This window comes from Stegodyphus dumicola, chromosome 1, assembly GCF_044657685.1.
Source record: "Stegodyphus dumicola isolate Sdum_Otavi_A_Nest chromosome 1, ASM4465768v1".
NCBI lineage: Eukaryota > Metazoa > Arthropoda > Arachnida > Araneae > Eresidae > Stegodyphus > Stegodyphus dumicola.
In genome coordinates, this window is record NC_140768.1 from 201,907,435 (window position 1) to 201,928,971 (window position 21,537).

Here is a 21,537-nt window from a genome sequence, read left to right on the forward strand (position 1 = left end):
CTTTCCTCTGGAAGCTTCCTTTTTTCACCAGTTCGGCCACCCTTGAATACCTTCTTTTTCTCCTCTGCTTGTGGTCTTGGCCGTTTGATGGCAGCTGGTCTTGGCGGAACCGGGAACCTTCTTTCGTGTTCCTGCTTGGACCTCGTTGCTGGCCATTCAAATTTTCCTTGTACTTTTTCCTCCGCCGCTGATGGCCCTTCCGCAGTTCGCCGACATTTACTGCGGAGAGTCCTGTCGGATGAGTAGATCTTCCGTTTTAGAGCCGGGTTATAGTTGCCGTCATTTCTCCTGGTTCTCTTCACATACGTCGTCCTTCTCCCTTCTTCATTCTGGGGGTGTTCGTGAACTCTCTTTTCTGGACGGTGGAACGGCTTCTTTTTCTTGTTACCTTTAATTTTTCCGCGGGGAAATTTTCTTTTCACTTGCTCCTGCCTCTTATTGGCTTGCCCTTGTACTTGTCGTTTTTCCACCTCTGGAGCTTGTTCCTGCGGTGTCTGCCGTGCCGGATCCTGCAAAAGATCTGAAAATATTTGCATTTTATTACGATCGAAGTAGGGCTTGATTTGATCAATGTTTGCGGAACAGGTTTCACCATTTCTGGCTTTTAACACTACTACAGCGTGAGTTATTTTTTCTATAACATATGGTCCTTCAAATCGTGGAAAAAATTTGGCAGTTTTATCTTCTGGTGCTGAAGAAAGTGAATGCTTAATTTTTAAAACTTCATCCCCTACTTTATAAGTTACTCCCCGTCGTTTCAAATCATAATAGAGCTTCTGTTTTCTTTGTGCTACTTCCGTATTCTTTTTTGCTTCTTTTATTAGTTTTTCTATATCACCCATTTTAAATTCTGGGGCTCTTTGTTGCACATAAAATAATTTATCTAACGGCGTTATAATCTTTCTGCCTGGCGCTGTAGCATTCTACTTGTTATGGAATAAAGGAAAGCCACTACAACAAAAATACATATATAGGAGCGTTTCAGATCTTTGAGTGAAATAGATTTTGGCCTCTACCGATGCGAGAGATTTAAATGGCTCTTGGACTGTGAGAGAAATAAAACTTAAACAGACTATCTACTATACTTATTATTTTCTTTGGAGACGTTTTATCGGGGCATGAATATGCAGGAGTTTTCCGCCATGTGAAAATGTTCAAAATACGTTTATCGCCTTTTCATGTGACGAAACAGGAAAAAATGTGCGGTGTATAAATTTAATTCTTGTTAGGCTAAATTTGGTTTGAAAAAAGTTGCAGGGTGATTGACGTTAACCAATTAAGATGAAGGTGAGGCATGGTTGCATCAGAAGATGGCTTTAAATTAATAATTAGGTCAGTAATTAAACAGGAATTATATTGGCGGAAATGGAGCTTTGGCTTTTATATTTTGGCGAGGAGGAAAAAAGATGGTAAAGAACGGTGAAAACAGAAAGAAAGAATTCTAACAGTTTTCCCCTCAGGATTAACAATATGAAGGAAAGTAGAAAGAAAGAAAGAACCAATATAAATTTGTATTGGAATGAGAAAGACTAGTGGTCTAGTCTTTCATTCCAACTTGTGCTATGATGATTCTCAAAGGGACCAGATAAAGTAAAATTTATAAAAGACGTTTCAGCTTCATGAAAGATGATCAACTGAAGTGAACTATTTAGATTATGATAAAAAAGAACGGCATGGATCCTCTGTGATGAATATTCGACTAACTGTGTTCTTGTTACGATGTATATAACTCGGAGGAATGCCAAAAATATTGATCGACTTAAACTTTTTGACGTCTGTTCCTTAATGAGTAACGAAAGTGAAAAAGGTGTGTGAGTATCCGAATTCCAAATTTAGCGACTTCAAATATCTGATTTCGAAGGTTACGTTTTGCGATGATCCAAGCGAGTGTCCCCGTCGATGAAGTTTCACAAAGAGATTGTTCCAGACTGATATTTAATGTAATGGCGAGGTCGGATGCAATGTACGAACATATGTTAAAGACTATAAGAAAGCAATTTGTTTATAGTCTGGCTCCGACTGAATTTTCCTCAGCGTCACTTATTTTTTTTAAATTTTTCCGCGATCCTGAAATCTGCTCACGTAAGTACTCTTCACCTCCTCCTTGTGCGTTGAGTTGATTTAGTAAAACTAAGCATTAGAATGTAAATAATTTATTAAGGGATTTACTTCCAAAGTTAAGATTAAGTTATTATTTGTGTATTATGTATATTAATGTGAAGGACTTCTAAAATAATGAATATATCTGTGTTTTGATTATGTGTTTATCTGTTTACGATATTATAATCAACGTCTTAAAAATATTTTATTACTTGAGCCCAGATTAATTATTTTCGGCTGTATTTCAGTTTCAAATTTTCCGTTCAGAATAAGATTGAAAATTTTTATTTTGTACTAATTACTTTCAAAACTTAGGATTGGACTTCCAAATATTAATTAGATAGCAGTTATAGTTTGTTATTGAAAAAAAAAAGAATTTCTTTCTTGCACAATTTTACTGTTTAAAAAGTATTATGATTTGGGGAAAAATTCTTTCTTAGGAAATGCTTCTGATTATTGAGTTTGGCAAATAACATGTCTGCATGCTAGAAGTGACTAACCTCCGAGCTATGCTAGGCAGATATTGAACCTCTGATGTTTCTGATAGCTCGATTTTAGTGATTTTCGCAGAATCTGTGCAAGAGGCAGAGAAGATAGACACATGACGGCCGTGAGTAAACGAGGATACAAGATTTCGTTAATGTTAACATATTTTCAAAAATCCCAAAACTCTTACCAAAGTTTGATCTAAGCTTCAAAATTAACCAGAAGACGGCATTCGTGTGATATTTTTTTCGTTATAGTTATCTTTAGCTGAATGTGTCTAATGCTTTTAGATCAGCAAGTTACTTCAAATAATTTTATTCACTAAATTACGTAGTTCCGTTTAATATACACTATATTATGCTACTACTCATTTGTTTTCCGCTGCACGAAACATTGTGCCACCTCACATCGGGGGCTGACAACTAGTAAATCATCGGTGAGCATAAGAATTGATGGCTACGATTTCCTTCAGATAATTTATCTTAATAAGATCCGTAAATATAATTACTTACGCTGCTCTACACTGTTGATCATCATGAACCAGGATACCCCTGGTGATAAACAGCCTTGACTCTCGCTAATATCTTTCAGTTCAACTTTTAAATTAGCAGAATTTTTTTAAGACTTCTGTAAAAACATTTCATTGAAATGCTACATTACGTTAAACAACCACGCATTTAAGATGCAATAACAACACAGAAAAAGTAGTAATTGAGAAGTCGAAAAACAAAAATCAGCGCTATATTTTCAAATTTTTACAGGACTAGTTTCGATGGTTTTCACTAAATCACTAAAACGGAACCATCATTTCTCAGCTGCAAAAGCATCATTTTTGCGCTTTAGAAGCTGATGCTGATGGTTCGGTAAAACCATCAAAACTAGTACTGTAAAATTTTGAAAATATAGCACTGATTTTTGTTGTTTGACTTTGTTGTTTGGTTGTTTGGTTTGTTGAACCACGCATTTATGAAGCATGCAACTTGGCAAATGATAATTTTGCGTATAATTTAAGATCTAAAATTTATCTTCGCAGCTGCAAAGCAAAGTTAGTGACAGCAAAGTGTTGCAATGCTGCTAAAGATAAGAGTATCTAATTTCTTTTAATTTATCTTTCAGATATAATCGATCTATAACTTGTAGGGTTTATATTTATTTTAACTAACATTTATTTTAAGTTTAAGCTATCTTTCCTGTCAAGCCTTACTTTCCCCTGGAATTGCCAATGACAGAGTATGTAAATTTTAGTAGAACGCGCAAAGTATTCAAATTTTCAGCAGAAGTATTTTGAGTTAAATAGAAGAGAAAAGAAGTTTGTAGGTGTGCTTTGTTGATTCACGAGCGTGAAGGTTGCTAGGTAGAAATTTAAGAACCGCGCGTTTCGGCCTGTGAGCCTACTTCAGCAGTTAGTTGAATCTTTCAAATTTTTATTCAGAAAGTTTGCTGAAATCTCAGCTGTATTTTAGAACGCGGTTAAGTTAGTCACGTTTATAGAGCCTCGTAGGTAGTGACCTTGTTATTTAGTTATCCTGATTATTTATTTTTAGTTGTACTTTTTGATTTTTAGTTAACCGCTGGGTCGACGTAGTTTGTGAGCGTCAAGTGAACGCATCTGTAACTTCTAAAGTGGAATAAAAAGGGAGTTAAACCCTTCTTAAGAGTTTGTGTACTTTCCAGTTCATAGCAGTCACTACTATTGTTGCGGGCAAGTCGGGGCCACGCAACACCACATTGGCGCCCGAACACATTTTGAACTTAAATGGCCGAAAACTGGATGGAAGCTCCTGTACAAGTCCAACAACAAGAAATGGCGACCCAATTAGAAGGATTTGGATACCTGGTCCAGACGATGAGAGCATCAATCAAGCCAAACGTCAATTTCGACGGAAAAACTTCGGTGGTGATATTCTCAGAAGGTCTCGAAAATGATTTCCAGCTACACCCTGTGCCTGAAAGACAAAAAGTTGCCATTGCCACGTCTGCACTAAGAGGACAGGCCTCACTATGGTGGAAGAATATAGGTAAATTTTTATTAGGGGAATTCAGAGGCCAAACTTATACCTTTGAAAATTTCAAAATATCATTATTAAAGGCCTTCCCCATAGTGAAAGACCGAGCAAAGCTAGAAGCCGAATTGTATAGTTTTTATCAACGTAATATGGAAGATTTGACGGACTTTATTCTGCCAAAAATTAAGCTGACGGATATGCTGTATGGGAAGAAACCCGACGCGGAGATTATTGAAATAATCTTACCAAGATTGCTACCTGCTGTTCAAGATTACTTCGAAATTCGGAACCCAAGCACCTTGCAGGAACTCTTCGAGTTGGCGGTCAAGTTCCAAAATCGCAGAATAGCGGAAAAAGCTAGAGGGGCATCGTATTCTCAAGGTCTCTGAAGACAATCCTCAAATAAACAGACCAGAAACACAAATCGCTCTTATGGGGAAAAGAGCTATCAAGCTAACTCATCGAAGTTCGAAGGTCAAGTCCCAAAAAGGAAATTTGAAAAAAACCGTCCGCTTACCCAAAGGACTGAAGTTGAAAGGAAAGCTTTAAACGATTAGAGGGGCCTGTAAAAGCGAGGGTCCAGACCCCGGAAGTTTCGAAAAAACCCTCAAGAAGATACCTAAATACGGTCGTGGTAAAGAACTGACAGTTACCGATTATACATGTCCTGGTTGGCGATGTACCAGTAGAAGCCCTCATCGATACAGGGGCAGAAGGTAATTTTATGAGTGATACGTTTTTTAAGAAGAATTTTAATAGGATACGATTATTTAAAAATAAAAACACAGAAATCATAGCAGCTCAAGGACAAACTTGTCAAAGTATTGGCAAATTATCATTAAAAATACAGGTAAAAAATGAAAGCCTTGAAGTATTAATTTTTGTGGTAAAAAATTTGCAAAGTCCACTTATTTTAGGTATGGAGTTTTTAAAAGCCGCGAAGGCCAAACTGAATTTTCAGGAAATTTCAATTAAGCTGGAAATGGATCGGAGGGTGGTGGAGCCAGTGGAACAACCGCAAGTCGACCTTAGCCATTTGAATGACCATGAAAGCCAAGCCATCCAGCAAGTGGTGAGCACTTTTTCGAACTTGTTTTCAGAACGGCCTTGTAATTGTCAAATTGTTACGCATGATATACAGTTAACTGCCGACAAACCCTGTAGGACTAAACCTTACCGGTATGATAAACAAAAAGAGCAAATTATCGAAGAACACATTCAGGAAATGTTGAAGAACCAGATAATAACGCCCATAAATAGTGAGTACGCGAGTCCAGTCGTACTATGTAGGAAAAAGAATGAGTTTCTTCCTTCGGTAAAAGGGCTTGGAGGTTTGCTATCGATTACAGAAAGCTTAATAGTGTTACTAAGTTCCCAGTTTACCCTTTGCCGGTTATAGAGGAAATTATTAGAAAGATTAAGTCTACGAGATACATGACTACGTTGGACTTAACGTCTGGCTACTATCAAATAGCTATGAGACCCGAAGACATACATAAAACCGCGTTTATATCAAATCGGGCACTCATGCATTTTTACGCATGCCCTTGGGGTTGTGTGGGGCCCCGTCAACATTCCATAGAGCTATGGACATTGTTCTAAAGCCTGTCCTAGGAAAATCGACTTTAATCTATCTAGATGATATAATTATAACGAGTAGTACGTTCGAACAACATATTAAAGACTTAGAAGAGGATTTTAAATTATTAAAAGAGGCCGGTCTTACAATTAACGCATCAAAATGCAAGTTTGCCACTAAAGAACTTAAATATCTGGGTTATAAAATTTCGCAAAAGGTATAGAAACTCAGGATTCAAAAATAACAGCCATCAAGAATTTCCCACCTCCCAATACCGCCAAGAAACTTTCTTCTTTCCTTGGGTTATGTTCTTATTATCGGTGGTTCATAAAAGATTTTGCGAATATTGTTGAACCCTTGTTAGTAATTAAAAGAAAAAAAAATAAATTTACGTGGACAGCAGAAGCAAATACTGCATTTGAAAGGTTAAAAGAAGCACTCATTAGCGCCCCTGTTTTGAAATTCCCGGAAGGGGACGAAAACCTGGAAATTGCAGCAGATGCGTCGGACTATGCCGTAGGTGCGGTTCTCATGCAAAATGGCCATCCCTTGGCATTTTTTAGTAAAACTTTAAACCCTATACAAAGGAATTATACAGCTACAGAGAGAGAAATATTAGCCGTATTAATGGCTGTACACAAATTTCGAGTTTATTTCGGCAAAGCGCCGGTAACAGTCTTTTCGGATCATGCGGCTGTTGGCAGACTTTACTCGGGGAAAAACCTAACGCCCAGGTTAATAAGATGGGCTTTAAAACTTCAAGAGTATAACCTAGTAATTAAATATAAACCGGGTAAGGAAAACAATGGGTGTCCGCCGATAACATCGCGGCAAAAACAACGCGGACGAAAACATCGCGGAGAAAACAACTCAAGGCGAAAACGTCGTGCTACAAAATATCGTGGGAGAAAACGTCGCAAAGAGAAAACATCGTAGTACAAAATATCGTCGTCGAAAATAAAGCGGTTCAAAAACTTCGCAGTTTAAAATCATCGCGGTCGAAAATATCGTGGTAAAAAATAAAGTATCTACAAATCATCGCATGACCATAACATCGCAGACACACTTTTTTCAAGCTTTAATAATTGTAAATGGGTATTCTCATGATGATTTGTGGGCGCCAAGATGGAAAGAAGAATAATTTTTACTTTCATATTTTTTATTCAGTAATAAATTTTTGCTGGTAAAGTAAGAAGGAAACTTAAGCATAGAAAATTAATGCAACTTATAGCACTTAATAGAATTTTAAACCGACATAGTTAACTAACAAAGGTCATTAATAAATCATTTTTTATAAAGTTTTTACTGGTAATTTTTCATGAAAAGTATAATCTAAGAAAGATTAGAAAAAGGAAAGTAACTGTATGACCTTAAATATAAGAAAATTGCTAACTTAATTATGAGATTATATTCTTCACTTTTGTTTTAATCTAATATTCTTATAGTGAAAATTATTTTATTCGAAAATTTCGTAGTTACTTATTGAACTTAGAGTGACCAACTTCCTAAAACAATTTTAATGTTTTTCTTCCGTGAAAAACAAAATCAAGTTTCCCTTAAATTTTATTCAAGCATAAAAACTGCACGTATTTTACTTTGACTTTTATTTTCAGTGACTGAAACGTTTCAAGTTCAATTTTTTGTACTTAAATGACAGATTATTTGGAATAAGAAAATGTAAATTTTTTATGTATTATTTTACATGTTTTATAAACGTATGATTTTGAATATCAAGCATAACTAAATTTTAAAATCCGAGTTCGCTTCGTGCATGATTTTTTAATTAAAATAATCAGAAAGAATATTTTTTCAATAAAATGAAAGTTCTAAGCATTCAACTAAAAGTATCTAACACATTTTGGAAAAAGATATTTTTAAAGAAGGCATATTTTCCATAGTTTACCTTTTAAATCAAACAGAAATATCTTTTTCATCTTTATACTTCATAGAGCTAGCCATTTCTTATACTTTGATATGCGTTCTCTTTAATATACATGCAAGGCTTAATTAGTATGTTGATTGTGATTCATACTATATTAATACTTGTATATATTCGAATCACTTGCTTTTTTGGAGCACTGGTTTGCTCAGACTCCCTCTTTTTGTTCATTTAATAGTTGCAATATGTTTAATTTTTATATAGTGGCGATGGTGTGGGAGTGTGAGAAGTTGTATATAGTCCTTATTTATTTTAAATATTGTACTCATTCATTTTTGTAGTCTTGATTACATTGTACATTGTCCTTATTTATTTTGGTAATAACCACGGTTTCTTACTGATCCCGTGACTCGATTATTTTAATGCTTGTTATATGTTAGTGCATATTTCCCACTGAAAATATATTATAAAACTCTATTAATATACGTCTTCATATTAAACATCTTTTGCATGTAAGAAGCACAATTAATTCAAATAGACTCATGAATCTATGAATTTTTTATGAGCAAAAACTTATAATTTTACGTGTGATATAGTGCAGATTATCAAAAACAAAGATGTACAAGTTGTCAAAATATAAAATATTTATATGAAAGAAAAAATACTCTTTTTGAGGAGTTAAATACATTTAAGAAATGCGTTTGAAGAAAATGATTTTGATGCTTGAAATCTGAATAACTAAATACTGAAAATTTAAAACATCTTAAATTGTTTAACCCTTTCAGTCCCAATTTATTTGTTTGTTTCAACTGACTTGATTTTTTTTTTTTTTTTTTATGTATTCTTGGTAATTATCAAAAATGACACAAATGACATTGACAGAAATTGACAGTCTGTAACTAAGCCTATATAAGAAGAGGCGCGCTACAATTTTGTAGTGGGGATGTTAGAAAGGTTGTAGGAAAAAATGTCACCCGGAAAAAAGGGAAACGGAAAAAATATCCCTGGAAAATAAGGAACGGAAAAAATGTCACCCTTCGTTTGCAATGGGAAATATAAGGCATGTTTAGAAAGATCGCCAAGCTGGGTGATAAAAGTTTTATCTCAACAAACGTAACTTCGGATAACCGGAACATGTGCGAGTAGAAGCAAGAAGATGTGTTGGCTGCTTGTTTCTTCCATGGAGCCTACCTCCATGGTTTCTTCGTTAAGGTTAAAAATAGAGCGTTGTTTAGAGGGGGAAGTTTTCGCGATGGAAGCCAGGGGGAAGGCGGATTGTCCAGCGTCGGTCATTGTCAGGTCTTTAGTAATTACTCTCCTGGCATCGCATGTAGTTATAGCCTTAAGCTGCGGTTTTATGAAACATTTATTGACGCACAACAGAAAACTAATTCATCCTGAGCTTTGGTATAAGAAACAGTTGTAGATGCAATTTCAAGTTACTGTTTGCGATAAGAATAGGACTAAATTTTTTACCTAATTAATTTTTGCATAATTTTTTTTTTCTCATTTGATTTTAATTAAAAGTAACGCATCTGCACAGGAAACAATTGTTTAATTTTGCACTTAAGTTTGAAAACAAGAAAACCGCAGTTATTAAAATTAAGAGGTTTATTTCAAAATTATTAGTCCAAAATTATTAGCCCCTGAGAGACTAATGTTTTCATTTTGCGATTTTGCGTCGAATCACTCTGAATGTCCGTTTTACTTTTCAAACTGTTGCCACCAAATATTGTGATAAAACAACGGTACCTAGAGCATCGAGTTTCGAATGACGTAATCCTACTGCGAATATGGGCAACTGGAAGCCCAAATTTGGAATTTGTTTTATTATCGATTTTATATTTTGTACCGAATTTTTGATTAACAAACTCAAGAATTTCAAAGCGAGCCATGGCAATGTTGTACAGAAAAAACATTTTTATCTCCAGCGCGTGAGACTGTGAATCGAAAATTCTAAAAATGTGCTCAATTTAAAATTATTTTGCGATACTGCTCTTGAACTGAATTTTATGTTTTAAGTGCGAAGAATATGATATTTAATAAATAAAGGTAACACACAAAATGTTAAAAAAAGGCCCCTTTGGACGTAATTTAAAATCTGAAACCTTTCAGATTTTTTATTTTACTAAAATTTTAAAATCTAATTAAATTGGATCCTATAACCAAGCGATCTGGATTTAAACATTTAATATGCAATGAACTCTCTTATGGCGACCTCTTCCAAAATAATTTCTCAGAGTAGAAATTAACACTTGTACCGAGCATTATCTCTTTAAGACGACCACTTCCACCAAAGACCAAAATAATTAGAAACGTGGATGATCGTATTAGAGAGGATTTAATGCATTTTACAATGCACCAGTGCGTAACCTACTCAGAGCCGGACCATCTAGTAGCCCATAAACGATTGGCGACCATCTCCTTAAGACGATCACTTCCAAAAGTGACAGGCATTTCTATGGTTATAAACAAACGCTTGCACTGAATATCATCTTTCTAGGGTGGTCACCTTCACAGAATACCAAAAATAAACTAGAAACATGGATGGATTAGGATTGTTCAATTATGGCAAAGCGCACGAGGGCTATCTACCTAAAGGGAGGGATGCATTCGTGGAGAACTTTCTAAGGGAAACTGGCTCTTATACATATTACACATGGAGAAAACCACGAAAGTGCCCATGCAGCCAGCCCATTCACGGTATTGGAATCTCGGACCAAACTACCAGTTATCAGCGTCTTTACCGCTCGACCGCTGATAGGCTGAAATCTGATGGATGGCTGATGGATATCTTAGAAAGGATTTTTACTTATAGTAGTTATATTAATTACAATTAAGTGTAAAGCTTATGGAAACTTAAAAGCGGCCGAGCGGTTAAGTTGCTGAATACCCTGGTTGTTAGATCTGGGTTCGATTCCTAGCAAAGCAGCTTTTCGTGGTTTTTCCCCTATATAACGTGGTTACGAGCTAGTTTTCCTTAGTAAGCCCTCCACGAAGGCAACCATTCTCTTAGGCAGATACCTTTCATGCGCCTTGTTATAGTTAAGTAAATCAAACCAAATTAAAGAAGCTTATTCATTCTACTCTCCAAATTGAACTCCAAATAAGTCATACGTGGGAGCTTTTCGTATTCATAACGTAAAACGTATCAAAATGGAAAATTAAATAAATTTAATTATTTAACTTGGTTATCTAGAATTCCAGTTTTTAATTTATCTCTTGTTTCCAAAAATATGAGCATGAATAATTGTGTAATAAAGCATAAACCGATAACTTTGAAATTCAGAGAATAACTTAAATGGCCTTTGACCACTAGCAGCCGAGAGGTAAAAATCGTTGAATATTGGTAGTTCGACTGGGGTTCAAATCATATCGGATGTGCTGCTTACCAGGAAATTTTCGTGTTTTTCTCCATGTGTAACATAAATACGAGTCAGTTTCTATCAGACGTATGAAATAATTTTTGTCAACTACCCGCTATAAACAGTCCTCCATGAAAGCATCTATATTCACTTCGGCAGATAATCTTATGGTACTTTGCCATAACCTAAATAATCTGATTTGATGATCATGCTAATTTTTTCTCATACTGAAGCCTGTGAAGCTTTAATTAATGTTTTATTTATCATAAACTGTGTTAACTGCTTTAAATTAACCAAATCAGGATTTTTTTTCTGTTAGATTTCCCTTTTGAAATTTTTGACATCATTTTAGAAACCTAAATATGTCCGATTGTTTTAGTAAGACGTATTATTTGTAACTGTTTTACATATAAGTACAGAGAATCTCATGACGGCGAACTCTAAAAGTGTTTCCTACTACATAAATAAACAAGCTTTTATACATTTGCCTCTCTAATGCAACCATCTATATAAGTGGCTTAAAGATCGCTTGAAGCGGCCGTTAGTAGTCGCATTAGAAAAGTCTCATTATATTTGCATTTTTGTGGCATTTAATAATTTCAGTTGCATGTCTGCCTTATAAATTATAATATTGATTTTTCAAGGTCGTGTAACAACTTTCAATATAAATTAGAATAGTAATAATCTTTTACATTCCATTCGGATTATTGTATTCGTATGAAAGCCTTGAATCAGTTGTTGATCATTATTTTGTACGTATGCTATTGCAAAAATTTAAAAATTCTTAATTATGATATTTTCCAATATTCGGGCTTTAAATGCCAAAGTTATTTAATTTTATGCCAAGATTTAAACTTTGTGCATTTACAATAAGAAGATCTTAATTCTGTAACTTTTTAACATCTGAAGCTGGTTAAAACTGGTTGAAATGTGTTGCAGTCGCAGTTCGTATGCAAAACCATTCTCGCACTGATTTGTTATATGCGTAATTTATAGCAATTTCCCTAAGTAACCAAATTTTAGATTTATATAATTTTTTTTTTAAATTGTGAAAATAAACAAAAAGAAAGGAGAACATTTTTCTTTCTTACATTATAATTATTTTCAGTTCATCTTTTATGATAAATAGTGTATTTTTCAATTTTCCGCAACTGTCAAATCTTGTTGTATTTCTAAATATCTTTAGATTATTTACAGTCCCTGCAATTTTAGAGTTTTTATGTTAAACTCTAAAATAGTTATTAGAAGAATTATTAGAAGCATTTGATGTAATTAATGACGCACGTCGCCCATAGATTCGCAAATTTTGAATTTTCAATATTCTTGCAAGCACTTGAGCAGAAAATTCGTCTTTTCTAGCAAATTGCAAATTTTAAAATTCAAAAAATTCAACTCCATCAATCCAATTTTCAGACTCAATTAAAAGTACCGAAGTTATTTAACATTTAAGAACTCTCGGTGATTTAGAACTCCCTGGAATTGGTACTCAAGAAATGATTTCAAAAATGCTCTTCTACATCTATTAATAATTGTTCTATCCCTTGAATAGCTAGTATCTACTGCATTTTCTCCTCATTTCTTCTTTGGTGGTTATTTGAATCATGGCAAAGCACGTAAACTGACTGTCTAAGAGAAGGGATGCCTTCGTGGAGGACTTAACGAAGTATGAGAAAGGGAAACTTGATTGTATTTACCTTACACATGAAGAAATAACTAAATTATCTTGCAACCAGCTTGTTTGCTGGGATTTGAGCACCTGTCGAACTATCAGTGTTAAGCGACCGCCAGAGTCGTAGCTAGGGTTTTCAGAGCCCAGGGACAACTGAAGATTTCGCGCACCTTACTGCTTGCCAAGGATGGAAAACATTTAATTATACAATGTCGTATTATCAGTTTGGCGCCTCTTGGATTCTGCGCCGGGGGACAGATGCCCCCCTTGCCCCCTTCTAGCTATGGCCCTGGAGACCGCTGGAGCGCTGATGAGCTGCATTATGTATTCTGCTTAAGAATATAGAACACAAATTACTGTCAATTTTATTATATCATCAGTGTTTGGTAACATTCCCTATGAAAATAAAATTGTTAGAAATATGAGTGAAAAGACATGTAAATATTTTGAATTTGGATTCAATTTAATCCCCTTCATGTAACATAAAATGCTGTAATTTACGTAATAATTAAAATTTTTGAATATATTAACACAAAAGGATACGGCAATGCTGTTACGGCATTCGACAAAATATGTCTCGTTTACGTAAATACCAATCTTTGCAGAAGGAAGAAAATTATAGCCAATGCAGAAAATTTCTAAATTCAATTTCGCCAGATAAACTTTACATAAAATTTAAAAAAAAAAAACAATTTTCAGTACACATAAATAATTAATTGAATGAATGTAAATTTTTACTGCAGAATACATAAACTTATTTTCAGCTCAATGTAAAATTGTTCCCACGAAAATTTATATTATAAGAAAAAGTTAAATGTCTGTTATGTCGAATATTTCTTCACTTAGATTGCAGAGACATTCGATATTTTATGGAAGCAGGAGACTTGAAAAATGAGCAACCCCCTCTCCGGGAATCGAACCGCGGATCTCTGGAATACGCGCCCAGCGTGCAGACCACTACACCACGAAAGCACGTCAAGAAGGCTCAAGTCTAAAATTTATGCATATTTAGTATTAATTCTATATTTTGCATATTAACATTTAAAAAAAATACCTGACTAAATTACTCCTGGACGGTTGTGTATAAGCCTATGGTTTGTTTGATCAAGTGCGACTCATTTGTAAAGTATTGAATGGTGTACTCGCTTGCAAAACCTTGTGAATTTTGTGTTTCTTGAAAAATCGGCAATACTAAGTATGATTGCTAAATATTACATTCTTTTTTTTTAAGGGAACATTATAGTATAATAATAAGAATATTTTCTCCTGGGATATACGTTTATCAATGATATGTTACTGTAGCGCAGTTTTGCTAAATTCCTATAAATCAGTTCTAATTATTCTAAGCTGATTTACTAAGACTTGAAATTATGCTCAAGGCCGGCGCTAGACGTTTTGCCGCACGGTGCCTGCTTTACAACTTCAAAATTCTGCCGCCCAGCTCTTTCCAAAGTTCTAAAAATTTTGCGTTCTCTCAATTCTGCCGCCCGGTGCGGCCGCACCGATTGCATATGCTCTGGCACCGGCCATGATGATACTAGGAATGACTAGGAAACAATAATTCAGATAATACTTATTATCTGAATTGTCATTTCCTCATAAACATGATGCTTATTAAAAATTACAGCTGTTTTAATTAATAACAACCTTAAAAACTGGTTGTTAGTAGCTTTAATTTTGACTCCATACACTTCAACAATTAAAAAAGCCAAAAGATAGGAAGTTTCCTTGTCAGCCCTTTTTGAGTCCTTTTCTAATACTGCTAAAATTCTGCATGATATTTGTTTTAGAACTGCTAAGAAACTGCTAACAAAATTTTAAATACAAAAGTTATACTGCAATTTTAAGTCTGAAAAGTAATTAATTCAGACTTGAAAGCTCTTGAAACATAGAACTTGAGCTCAAAACAATAAGAATAGAATTTTGCATTCATTTTTTTAAATTATAGGATTGTTGCTTCATTGATAACAATGTTATAAATAGTTCATTTAGAATTACACTACAATTGCTGCATTTGAAACCATATTTCTTACTAATAATTTAAACACGAAAAATTAGAACTATAATATTTATATGTACTTTTTAATCTCCAAAGTCATAATAAAGTTTTCTCATAGGAAATTGACTGTTTTCAACAGTTTTCACCTCTTCGTCAAGAAACATTTCTTTTACGGTCCTAATTAAAAATTACAGAACAGCAGAACATAATCTATCTCACGAAATTTGCTAAAACAAATTCTTTCGCATTAATTTTGAATTTTATTTAACTAAAATTTATTCAATATTTCGAGTTCTGGATAATCAAATTAGCGGTATCATTCTAAAGCTGCAAAATGTAATTAAGAAGCTCAGCTTCGTTTTTAATGATTCATTTTACCACGCCACTGGGGAAAAAAAAAATATCTGAGTTTTCAGATTTTCAATTACGTCCAAAGGGCGTTTTTTTAATGTTTTGTGTGTTATCTTTATTTATTAAATATCATGTTCTTTGCACTTAAACCATAAAATTCAATTCAATAGCAATGCCGCAGCATATCTTTAGAATTTCCGATACACAGTTCCGCGCGCTGGAGACAAAAAGGTTTTTCCCACCCGTAGAGTGTTGCCATTGCTCCCTTTTAAATCGCTGAGTTTGCTACTCAAAAATTCGTTAAAGTTTTTCAAAATATAAAATCGATAATAAATCAAATTCCAAATTTCAAATTTGGTCTTCCACATGCCCATATTCGTAGGAGGATTACGTCATTCAAAATTCGATGGCTCTATGTACCGTTGTTTTATCACAATGCGAGAAATATACATACATTTATGCAGATTTTTCATTATTTAAAGGAAAATCTGAAAGCTTTCATATTTCATATTGCGCCCAAAAGGATTTTTTTAACGTTTTGTGTGGTACCTTTATTTATCAAATATAATGTTCTTCGCACTTTACCATAAAATTCAATTCCATAGCAATATCACAAAATATTTAAAAAGCGCAAAATTTAAGAATTTCCAATACACAGTTTCGGGCGCTGGAGATACATTTCTTTTTTCGTACAGTGTTCCCGTTGCACGCTTTTAAATCGATGAGTTTGTTAATTAAAAAATCGTTAAAGTTTTGCAAAATTGGGAATAGCTAATAAAACAAATTCCAAATTCGGAATTTCAAGTGCTCATGTTTGTTTGGAGTACTACGTTATTCAAAATTGGATGGCTCTAGGTACTGTTGTTTTTTGAAAATGCGAGAAACATTCATGCATTCATGCAAAATCTTCATTATTTAGTTTCTTTAAATATAATGCATGGCAATAATATTTTGTAGCAACAGTTTGAAAAGTGAATCAACGCAGAAAGTGATATAGCCCTTTGGGTCTAACGCCCCTTTGGGCTAAAAAAAAAAAAAAAAAAAAAAAAAAATGTTAAATTAGCAAGTTAAAAGTCAGAAATAGCAACATTTAACCGATAAGAAAGTCAGAACTCTTTACAACCTCGCTCGAAAAATGCAATTTTGAATAAAATGATAATTTTGCTTCTTTATTAAATTATTCTTATAACAGGGCTTGCATGAATGGATTATATTCTACTACAAGAAATTTTTTCATACCAATAAATTGCCAGAGTTAGGGACGGAAAGTACAGTAAACCCTTTCTAAGATGACCACAGGTTCATAAGATTTTGGGCTTTTGCGAATTAGAGAAATAGCTCTCAGCACCGATGTCCAAGTTCTCAGAAATACTGATCATCATAGGAAGATAATCACCAGAAGAAAGTTCACTGTTCACATTCGGAAGTGCAATATTCTATAAATGAAAGTGCATTAAGCCGATTCGATTGCGTGTATGGCAGTATCTATTTATATATAGGAAAAATTTTAATATAATATAGATATTATAGATTTAATATAGATATTTTGAGGTTTTATGTATTTTTGCCTTGTCGCGAAGTGAGAACTGAATTAATTAAATGAGAAATACTCAATCGTCTGTGAAAAACTGTTTCTTTTTTGTTTTGTTTGCTTAATTTCTTTTATACATCGTTCTAGCTTTATTATAGTATTTAAATAGAACATGTGGCAACGATTAGATAATTCTTTAAATGATATAAATTTTGTGCATTCTGAGTTATAATATGAACGAAATGTAATACTGTTAAGTGAACCTAGCGCCAGAGTGTCGCTATGGTAAACAAATAGAGTGAATTTTAAAGAATGCATTTATTCTATTGTGGTTTATGCGCTATCGGCAAAGTAGATTTAATTAAATTCAATAAGTTTAAACGAAATGCAAGAAAAAATGCGTATAATTTAATATTCCGTACAAGGAAGTCATGTGGTGTACACATCAGATTTTTAATTAAAGTAACCAGAAAGAATATTTTTTAATAAATTGAAAGTATTTAGTGCTTCTACGCATTAAACTACTGGAAAAAGTTATCTTGAAAAAGGCATGTTAATTTCCGTATTTTACGTTTTAAATCAAACAAAAGTATTTTTTTTAAAAATAATTTTACAAATCTTATAGTTTTTCTTCATCTGTAATTAACTGTAGATTTAGTTTCACAGTTCGTAATAATAAACAACAAAGATATACTGTTAATTAGCTAAACCAATGAGAGGTGTGTTATTAGGTCAATGCAGAATTCAGTTTATCCATGTACACCACTATAAATAACAAATGTACTAATTGCTTGTCTGATTTCTTTACCTCAAGGTTAAACATTTTCTTCATCTTTCACTTCACAGGGAGGAAAGAAGGCTTCTCTATCTCTTTTTCCAGCCATACAAACTCTACTATAATGCTCATTATTGCATCTGCATGAGACAAAAGGAAGAAACTGTTGCATATAAGTTTACAACTTCATGGAGTTAACCATTTTTTATATGGGATATGCGTTGTTTTTATATTCATGTAAAGCTTAATTAGCATGTTGATTGCGATTCATACTATATATTTATACTTGTATATATTCGAATCACTATATTTATGTATATATTCGAGCTTTTTTGAGTGCTAGATTGCTGTTAAAAAATCTTTTTTTTATTTCCATTTTATTATTGCAACATGACTAATTTTTATATAAAGTTCAGTGGTGATGGTGCGTATATAAGAGGACTACATATAGTCCTTATTCGTTTTTTGTATATTGTCCGTATTTAATAGTCCTTATTATAATACGTATTATAATAATGCATTTTAGTAATATTTACGAAGTCTCATTGATCCTGTGACACAAGCATTTTCTCCTTGAACGTTACTTTTGCAATAAATTTCTAATGTTCCAGTTTCATCATAGAATGGGAATGTTTTTCATACTGAATTATTTTTTATGGATATTTAGCGCTAGGATTTTGGTAAGAAAAATATGAACTGAATTTTGTGCTCTAATTTTCCATTAAGTTGGACCAAAAATTCTGGGAAATCCTTTGGTTATTGAAAACTAATACATATAAAAGTAGAAGATAGTAGTTTCTCTAAATTGTTTTGAATTTCTTTTAAACGAATGTCAAATGCTTCTGCGATTAATATATTCCTAAGTGTAATGGTTAAGAATTGCTATAAAATTATAGCTCATAGGAAATGTAGAATTAAAAAGCAATCAGATAACTACGAATTTTCTCATCTGTAATTGAATTTTCTGAGAATTCTTGAATCATTTTTTAGTATTGAATCATCCATGATTGTTTCACTAATGACCTAGCTAACTACAGTGTTATCAAATGAGTCTTCCAAAAATGCATGATATTATGATGCTTAAAATCATTTTAACAATATAGATAATAGATATCTGGTTACATCTTTGTGTAAGCTCTTTCTGATTTGTATATAAAAATATTTGCGCTATATTTATTTTATTGACAAATGTTTAGAAAGCAGACGTAAAAATCTGATTGATTTAAGGTCTTTACATTTATGACTTAAATGAATGTAGGTCTTTATACCGAAAATAGTGCTAGTTTCATAACTCCCTACAATTAAATTTAATATGAATTTCTTGCTTATGTATGAATTTGCACTTTCAACGCCACACACGTAATTTGAGTTTTTGATTTTCTTTCTCCAATCAAAGAACAAATCTCATCAAAGAACAAATAAATTCAGCAATTTTAACGAACAAGATTTCTAATTTTTCTACAATATTAATTTATTACCAATTATGTATAGAGCTTAATTGCAGAGAGAAGACTAGAAATTTTACCCTTTTGTTTGCTCGCTTACCTGCTGTAAAAATATCTGAAAGTGGCATTCGAGGGTAATTTGAAGTTTTTACTTAACATTTATATAATACACTTAAGCAAAATCAAGTAATGTGATATACATTATAGAAGATATAATTTTACCAAATAATTACAATATTATTTTTAAAAAATACTGGTGTACATAACTTATTTTTCTTTCATGTCTTTATTTATTTATTTATTTATTTGGTATCAAATTACTAAACAAACTGCATAATCTTGACCAATCTTACTATAAAAGGTGTGATTCCTGGACTAATTAACCAAAAAATTTTTTAAATCATTTAAAATATGAAACGGTTAGACAGGAGACAGGCAGCTGAAGAGCATTCGATATTCCCGTTTGAAAAGTAAAGAAAATATATATCTTTTCTCATTTTAGATTTTTTTTTTTTTTTTTTACACGAGCCAACCTTTTCACATATAAAATAAATAAAGCTTTGAAAGCTGCAGATCTCAGTAAGTTCAATTTCAGTGCAGATTTCAAAAGCTCTCTTGATGCCCTTCAAGTTCCATAATAGACATAAAATTTCCTGTCAAAGGCATTTCTCGTGAATAAAAAATGCATTTTTATTTTAACTAAATATGTTTACTTTTTGTTTATTTGTATTTTTTCTATTGATTAGTTCTTAAATGTTAATGTTTTTTAAAGAAATTGAAAGTTGATTAAAGAAATCGATATATTCATATGTTGAAAAAAATTTTGCCTATGCTATTCACATACTTATATAGTTTTTTATACTGAAATAAGTACTGAATACACACTGAAATAGTTTTTTACATTCATATACAGAAAGTCTTTCCTCGGGCTATTCATATATTAACTTGTTAGTATTGAAAGACTTTTTTTAACTTTTACTCTATATTAATTTCCAAACTTAAGCTGAAACTTCGTTTGTAACATTAAACCACCAACGTTTTATAAAAGAAGACTCCCATCATAAGTCATCTATTTTATGAAGCAATATAGAGATTATTTGTTGAATTATATAATCACCTTATATTAATACTTATTTCTCAGATCAATTTATATCCAAAATTGCATCCTGAAAAGTTCGTTTAAAATAGCCTGTGCTACTTTCAGATTTTGCAGTGCGTCAGGACATAATATTTTGACTCTATATTTTAATCAAAAGTTGCCATTCTTAATATTATACTAATTTTATTCAACACACTGCTTTATAATCCACTCTTTTTACGATTTTTAAGTAATTATCAAAATTAGGTGTTATTGAATAATGAAAACTATTTATGGCACCCTTGTAAAATTTAGCGTAGATATTTCAGCCTTGTTCAAAAATAATAGCTTAAGAATAAACAATAATTTTACTTTCCTTCATTTCGTTAAAAGGTGATATCATGTCAAAACTTTGAAAATCATGCACCATCAATTGATGCAGTTATAAAAATTAATTAAAAAATAATAAATACTTCATTATATACATTTAAAAAATTAGGAGAGCGAGAAAACTGTAAACATAGTAGAAATTTCCGCCTAAGTTAGAACTAATATTTAATATTGCTTCATAAATATTTTCAATTAAGCTATACATGGAAAACCATAAGCATATTTTGAGAATGTATTTTTGTAGCAAAAGACCGATGTTTATAGTGTTACCCATTACAGAAAGATATGAAACTCTCTAAATACCTTTCATATTTATCAAATTAAACTTCCATTTATATACCATTTTATATTTAACAAATGAAAAACTGCTGTTAGGAATTTTTAACGTTAAGTTTACATTATTGTCATATAATAAATTATTTTTAAAATTATGTTATATATCAGTACTGATCAAAATTGAAAGGACTAGGGATTTAAAAGCAAATCTCTTACTCGGTTTTCAAATTTTCTTCCTTTTAAATATGCAGAGATACGTAATAAAATATCGTATTTTCTCAAAACATAATGATGTCATATATAAACAAGTTTTGTCTTTTAAAAATGTTTCAGAAAGACCAAAGGGGCTTGCATATAAGATGTGCCCGCGTATATAAATTTGATATATCAAAGTAAGTTACAAGAAAAGCCATTAAAAGTCTAATCTTATTATTTGAGATAAAATTAAGTAAATATATCTCCCATTGCTTTACGAGTTAAGAAAAAAAAAAGAAGTACTCAGCTAGGATAAATAACATAGAAGGGAATTGCACGGGAAAAAAGTAACATGAAAGACGGTGTTATTTAAACCTGAATGAATTAATATGTGCCATTTTCTGTCCTGATAA

At 32.6% G+C, this 21,537-nt stretch overlaps 1 protein-coding gene across 1 annotated transcript in view; it reads right to left on the reverse strand.

The window, feature by feature from the left end:
- The window catches only part of LOC118183250 (uncharacterized), a 281,528-nt gene extending 260,245 nt beyond the window's left edge, over window positions 1–21,283 (reverse strand). Inside the window, exon 1 of the mRNA XM_085824786.1 lies at window positions 21,146–21,283. The gene's annotated coding sequence lies outside the window, so the exon portion shown is untranslated. The remainder of the gene's footprint in view (window positions 1–21,145) is intronic.
- Window positions 21,284–21,537: the final 254 nt, after the last annotated feature.